The following is a 6,329-nucleotide window of genomic DNA, read 5'->3' on the forward strand; positions in this document are numbered from 1 at the left end:
GCACGCACCCCCGCCAAAAAGGGGTGCTCTGCTAGAAAGATAAAGGAGGGGCGGCCCCCCCAAACGCTTGCAGCCCCCCCTCAGCCCCCGTCCCGCAGGCTGGCAGCCGGCCCCTTACCCTCAGCACGCCCAACGACCGGCAGGCAAACCCGGGCCGGGGGTCTCTCCTGAGCACCACGGGACGCTTACAGCACGGCATCTGAAAAACAAAAATCCCAACGGATCTATTTCAGCACGTTAAAAAAAACAGCACCGAAGGCAGCAGAGGAATTCGGTCAGGACAAGGGAGAGGGTAGCAGTCGAGCTAAAGGAGGGTGCCAGGCAAACGGGTCAGCTCGAAATACAACGCGGCCTTTAAAAGCTCGAGCGATTCGAACGCTTAAAATCCGCGTGAGGACTAATTGACGCGATTCTGAACGCGTCCTTCGCAGAGAAGTAAACGCTCTCGCTGGTGTCGGAAAACGCCTCGTCCCTTCCTTACAGCACCGCTGCCGGGAGATAACCCCGTGAGGCTGCAGGACGAGGGCGCGCCGTAATCGGCATCTACGCTCACGGATCCGCCGCCACAGCTCCAGCCCTGGCGCTGCTGCTGCTGCTGCTGCTGCGCATCTCGCTCGCTTGGCCGATAAAGCTGAAAGCGAAGCGTAAAACTTTGAAGAGTAAAATGAAAAAGAAAGAACAAATCTCAGCAATTCATTTTATGCTAAAAAGGCGTGCGTACGCTTACAGACGTACGACGAGAAGGCTTATACTATAAAAATATTTGATTTTCCTTTTGCGTTAATTGAAATTGCGTAGCTGTGAATTCATACCGTTAAATTATCTACCTCCAAACTACACAGCTATCGTTTGACCAGGGGTTTTGCGTGCGTCACATGACTAGGAGGGACGCCTGGCCAGCTGCGCCGAGACCGATGCTACCCAACTGCCGGGGAAACGCGCCACTGAAAGCGAGGCAGAAATAAAGGACTTCAGAGCGCTCTGCCAAAAGATCGGGAAAAAAACCCGATCAGTTGCCTCTCTTTTTAAACGTTTAGAGCAACTACCTAACTGCTTAAGCACACTTAATAAATTATACGCTACAGCTCTTTGGCAGTTGCAGTTTAAACAACGCAAGTCAGTTTGGAAGTTATACAATTTTCACTTTCTTTTTAAAATTTCGTTTACGATAGAAAAATCAGTGAGATAAGAGATCTCCCATACGGTTTTACTTTTTTTTTGGGGGGGGGTGGGGTGGGGGCAGGCGGTGGGGAATATCAAATCCCCGGTGCTGCAATACATCAGGCTACCAAAAAGGACCGGCAGGTTTGCTAACGCTGTCGGCCGTACCCGAGCGTGCGGAGGAACGCGTCTTTACGATCTCTCGACCGTTACACCCGAGAACCAAAGATCAGCCGTACGTCGACTATCGGAAGACGTGCTGCGCTTGGGTCTGTGCAAGGAAATCGACCTACCCCTTTTTTTTTTTTTTTCCAGAGAGAGCGCGAAAAGTCTCCTTGCGGATGACTTCTACTGCCGAGCACGTCATCTCCGAAGATCCATTCTGATGGGAAGTTCGTAAAAGGCGACTCCTTTGAACGAGAAAGATTTCCATTCTGGAAAATCTCTTTCCAACCAAAGTCAAAATTACGCGCTGCAGGTTAGGAAAAAGGACGCGATAGAAGCAGTAACTCACCAAAACCACATCAGGACTCTCTGTCGCTAGTTACGAGGCTGCTACCGCTTCTCGGGAAAGCCTGGAAAGCGCACCGAAGCGACGCCGATTTGTCCCGTGTTGTCCACGCCGCTTCTTTGACCTTGATTGCTTTTAGCACAGATGCTAGCATCTCAGTAAGGTGTTCGAGTGCTCCTGTAAGGCATTTTAAACACCGACTGACTGAAAAAGCATACAGCTTTTATCGTGAAAACAAAGCCTGTTTCTCCCGAACATCCCAGCTCTTACAAACGGTTCCTTTCCTCTTCTAGTCCAACATTATTTTCACAGCACCCTTTCCTAGCAAGCGCACAGAAACAGAAGAGCGTGCTTGCAGGAAGAGAAAACAGACGGAGGGAAGCAAGCTTTGCAGAGGCGTACCACGCTCCAGAACAGACCTCCTTTATTTTTAGTATTTGCGTTAAAATATTTCACGTTAAAAAATCATATAGAAGGAGAGCTGCCACGTTCCTCGTGTTAACTGTAAAGTCCGTGCTACGAGCACCTTAGGAAAAACGCAGACACATGTCACAGGCCTACCTCGTACTTGCAGACCACTAGGGATCCTTTCCACCTGTCTCGTACTTTCACGGCAGTTGACGTTCTGCTGAGAGGAAAGGGAAAAAAAAACAAACAACGTTTAGCACAAAGCTTCCTTTGCCGCGAAGAGAACAACTGAGTGGAGGAGAAAGTATTTGGCATCGTCTTTGGTGCGGTTGTTGAGACAGGCCACTAGAGCTTCTGCACGTTTCAGACAACCGTGCCTTTTTTTTGGCTCATTGGCAGCTTTAGTTTCGCGAGAACTCACTTGCCTAGAAAGAGGAGTGACAGAGAAGGAAAAGAGAGGTCAGGCAGCAAGAGAGCTCTGCAGGCTGCCACCAGTCAACGTCGCACTCTTAAGGAAAAACAAACAAACAAACAACCAACCAACCAAACAAACAAAAAACAAACAAAAAAAACCCCAAAACACACAAACACAAAAAAACCCCGCAAAACCCAACAACAAAACAAAACTTTGACGTTGTACCTTTCTTTTCTTTTGGAGCTCGTCCCTGTCTCAGCTGATCGTCTCGTCAGAGCACGAAGTGCAGATGATCCGTATCCCGATGACATCTGCACGCGATGAACACGTGTTCAGAAATAGTCCAGATCTGTAAGACTGGTGTCATTTGTGTGGTTCCAAGCATCCTAACTCCATTTTACTGACCAATGCATTTGTGAGGAAACTAAGTAGCTTTTAAACGTAGCCTCTCCTTGGGGAGAAAAATGCGTTAGGGAGTGAAAAAAAGGATGATTCAGAGCTCCCAACCATGACGGAGCAGCGGGAAAACTAATGAAAGCGAAGACCAACAGCAGCAACGCGAAGCGGCATTTGGCTTTAATTCCGATCACGTACTTAAGCGGCTCGCCAAGTCTATGCCTCGATCCCATGAATGACTAGCCCTTTTTTGGAAGGACCAACTTTTTTCCTTCAAAGTCCTAGATTGAAGACTCCACTGAACAGAATGGGGATGGAGCCACAGGACAACATGCCATCAACACTCTAATGAAAAAAAAAATCAAGTAAAAATCCAGTTGAAGTATCAGTTTCCATCGTGTCTCGTTCATTACGTTTCTAGTAGTACCTGGGTGCTCCAAAATTCACTCTCCTGACACCACGTAGTACTACAAATTACAATTACGCGTGTAAAAATAAAAGGCTATTTCCAACCTGCCCGTAAAATCAGTACGAACAAACAGAAGAGAAACACTTGACCCTAAAGAAGGTCACAGGCAGCTCTTAATTTATCGTAGGCGAAAGCTCATTCTTTTCCCTGAAAGGAAAACGCTCGTAACTACCCAGGGACCGATTCGGGAACGAGGCACGCGCGCTCTGTTAACGGCAACCGTTCATCAGCTTTTCTGCACCGGCACAAATTTGCCTTTTCCCTGGGTTTGACGCGGAGCACCTGCAGCGTCCTTGAACGCGCCAATGTTTCTCCCCGCTCCCCCGGCCCCGCACGTGCCGTTACCTGAGCAGCAAGCGGCGTCAACCGCGCAGGATTTTCTTCACGTGACGCAGAAGGTGACGCTGGGAAAAGAGGAGGCACAAAATGAACCTGTTTGTCACACCCAGCCAACGGTGAAAACCCAGGGAAGGATTCTGCCGTGCGGGGCCGGGCTGTGCACCCCCGGAGCTCCAGCCGGCCGGTTTCGCTCCCCTTTGCCGGGTACCGGGGAGACACCGCCGCCTCGTGCTGCCGCCTGCCCCCCGGGGAGAGCCGGGGGACCCCCACCTCACTTCAGCCCTCGGGAACGGGGCTGAAAGGTCCGATCCCGGTGCCGGGGGAGCAGAGGCGAGCTGGCTGGGACCAGCTTTTGCTCCTGGAACAGCCCTGGGGTGGACCTGTCCCTCCCTTTCAAACGCTCCAGCAGTTTCGGGGGCAGAAGGCCGTTTCTAAGCCCTCTCTCCAGCAGCTCCTCCCTCGACTCGGCCCGCGAAGCCCCCAGTCTGCCTGCAGGGAGGGCTGGGGGGTCCCCGGCCCCACGGGGCGACAGTGGGGACTCGCAGGGAGGATCTGTTTGCACAAAGCGCCCCCCCCCTCCCGCCCGCCGGCCCCCCGCCCCGGCCCGGCCCACTGCGCGGCCCCCCTAGGGCACGCAGCCCCCCCCCCCCCCAACTCCCCACTCCCCAGATGCTCACAGGCCCTCCCCCGCCTGGAGCCCCCCCAGCCCCTGTCCCCGGAGCCTGCAGAACCGCCCCCCCCCGCCACAGCCCGGCTCCCCGGGCCCGCGGCTCCTCACACTCACGCTGCGCCGCCGCCTCGGTGCAGAGCCCGCCGCGCGCCCCGTTGAAATACCGTCCGCAACCAATCAGCGCGCGGCTCCACCGGCCCGCCCGCGCGAGGCACGCCGGGAGTTGTAGTCGGCGCCCCGGGACCGCGCATGCGCACGGCGCCCCGTCCGCAACCAATCAGCGCGCGGCTCCACCGGACCGCCCGCGCGAGGCACGCCAGGAGTTGTAGTCGGCGCCCCGGGACCTCGCATGCGCACGGCGCCCCGTTGAAATACCGTCCGCAACCAATGAGCGCGCGGCTCCACCGGACCGCCCGCGCGAGGCACGCCAGGAGTTGTAGTCGGCGCCCCGGGACCGCGCATGCGCACGGCGCCCCGTTGAAATACCGTCCGCAACCAATCAGCGCGCGGCTCCACCGGCCCGCCCGCGCGAGGCACGCCGGGAGTTGTAGTCGGCGCCCCGGGACCGCGCATGCGCACGGCGCCCCGTTGAAATACCGTCCGCAACCAATGAACGCGCGGCTCCACCGGCCGGCCCGCCCGCGCGAGGCACGCCGGGAGTTGTAGTCGGCGCCCTAGGATCGCGCATGCGCACGGCGCCCCGGGACCGCGCATGCGCACGGCGCCCCGTTGAAATACCGTCCGCAACCAATGAGCGCGCGGCTTCACCGGCCCGCCCGCGCGAGGCACGCCGGGAGTTGTAGTCGGCGCCCCGGGACCGCGCATGCGCACAGCGCCCCGGCACCGCGCATGCGCACGGCTCGCAGCCCCTCCCCAGCGTTTGCAAGCACTTCCCAGCCCCAGGACCCCCGGAGCTCACAGCACCCGACCACACCATTTTCCAGCCCCCTGGGAGCCCCACTCTCAAGTCCCGCCAGGACCCACAGCCCCACTCCCCAGCTCTTGGGGGACCTTGATCTCGATGGTCCGGGAGTCCTCCAGGTGTACTCTCTGGTCTGGACGTCCGTCTCTATGGTCCGGGAGTCCTCCAGGTGTACTCTCTAGGCCGGACTTTGCTCTCTATGGTCCGGCAGTCCTCCAGGGGTACTCTCTAGGCCGGACTTTGCTCTCTATGGTCCGGCAGTCCTCCGGGATACTCTCTAGGCCGGACTTTGCTCTCTATGGTCCGGCAGTCCTCCAGGGGGTACTCTCTAGGCCGGACTTTGCTCTCTATGGTCCGGCAGTCCTCCAGGGGGTACTCTCTAGGCCGGACTTTGCTCTCTATGGTCCGGCAGTCCTCCAGGGGTACTCTCTAGGCCGGACTTTGCTCTCTATGGTCCGGCAGTCCTCCAGGGGTACTCTCTAGGCCCGACTTTGCTCTCTATGGTCCGGCAGTCCTCCAGGGGTACTCTCTAGGCCGGACTTTGCTCTCTATGGTCCGGCAGTCCTCCAGGGTGTACTCTCTAGGCCGGACTTTGCTCTCTATGGTCCGGCAGTCCTCCAGGGGGTACTCTCTAGGCCGGACTTTGCTCTCTATGGTCCGGCAGTCCTCCAGGGGTACTCTCTAGGCCGGACTTTGCTCTCTATGGTCCGCAAGTTCCCCACGTGCACTCTCCGCTCCGGACGACCGCCTCGATGGTCCAGAAGTCCTCCAGCTGTACTCTCTAGGCCGGACATTTTCCTCTATGGTGCGGAAGTCCCCCGGGTACATTCTATGCATCTGGACCTCCGTCTCTATGGTCCGGAAGTCCTCCAGGTGTACTCTCTGGTCCGGGAGTCCGCCATCTCTATGGTCCGGGAGTCCTCCAGCTATACTCTCTGGTCTGGTCTCTATGGTCCGGAAGTCCTCCAGCCCCTCTCCCCGACCCCCTAGGGCTCGCAGCCCCCCCCAGCCCCACTCCCCGGCCCCCCCGGGATGCAC

At 56.8% G+C, this 6,329-nt stretch overlaps 1 long non-coding RNA gene across 1 annotated transcript; it reads right to left on the reverse strand.

The window, feature by feature from the left end:
- Positions 1-205: 205 nt before the first annotated feature.
- Positions 206-4,579, reverse strand: LOC142077127 (uncharacterized). Its single transcript, XR_012671569.1, has 4 exons — positions 4,484-4,579; positions 2,234-3,764; positions 1,330-1,849; positions 206-631 (listed from the first exon to the last, which is right to left on the reverse strand). It is a non-coding gene; the product is annotated as an uncharacterized LOC142077127 (long non-coding RNA).
- Positions 4,580-6,329: the final 1,750 nt, after the last annotated feature.

Source organism: Calonectris borealis, unplaced genomic scaffold (genome assembly GCF_964195595.1).
Source record: "Calonectris borealis unplaced genomic scaffold, bCalBor7.hap1.2 HAP1_SCAFFOLD_158, whole genome shotgun sequence".
NCBI classification, from domain to species: Eukaryota; Metazoa; Chordata; class Aves; order Procellariiformes; family Procellariidae; genus Calonectris; species Calonectris borealis.